Raw genomic sequence first — 698 nt, 5'->3', positions numbered from 1 at the left:
AAATGAAGCCCATACCCCTTAGCAGCCACTCCCCCTTTCCCCTCCCCACAGCCCCTGACAATCACAAAGTCTCTAAGAATGTTTGTTATTCTGGACATTTAACAAAATGAAACAATAAAATACTGTGACCAGTGCTTTCACTTAGAATAATGTTTTCCAAAATTCATCCATGTTGTAGCGTGCAACCGCACTTCATTTTATGGCCAGATGCTACTCCATTGCTTGAACACACACCATTTTATTTACTCATCAGTTGATGGGACATTTGTGTTTCTACTTTTTAGCTACTATGGGTAACGCTGCTACGAACATTCTACGAGTTTTTATGTGGATGCATATTTCATTTCTTTGTGCGTATACACACATACTTAGAAGTAGTGCTGGGTCAATGGTAACGCTAACCTTTTGAGGAACTGCCAGGCTGTCTTCCACAGGAGCGGCCCTAATTTAGAGCCAGCGATGTTCCAATTTCTCCACATCCTCATCAAAACATGCTGAGTTTCCTGCAATCCAGAGACTCCAGCTTTCAAAAGATGCTGTTCCCAGATCCAAGCAAGAGAGGTGGCCTGGGGGGCGGGGCGGGGGGGAGAGCAAACCCTATGCGCAAGCGCAACGAAGAGCGGGCTCGGCGCCGGAGGCGGGGCTACGCAGCCGTTAGGGGCGGGGTTGCGCTGCGCGGCTCCGTGCGCGTCCCGGAA

Source organism: Mustela lutreola, chromosome 12 (genome assembly GCF_030435805.1).
Source record: "Mustela lutreola isolate mMusLut2 chromosome 12, mMusLut2.pri, whole genome shotgun sequence".
Taxonomy (NCBI): domain Eukaryota; kingdom Metazoa; phylum Chordata; class Mammalia; order Carnivora; family Mustelidae; genus Mustela; species Mustela lutreola.
The sequence above is the reverse complement of the archived record's forward strand: the minus strand, read 5'-3'. Positions refer to the sequence as shown.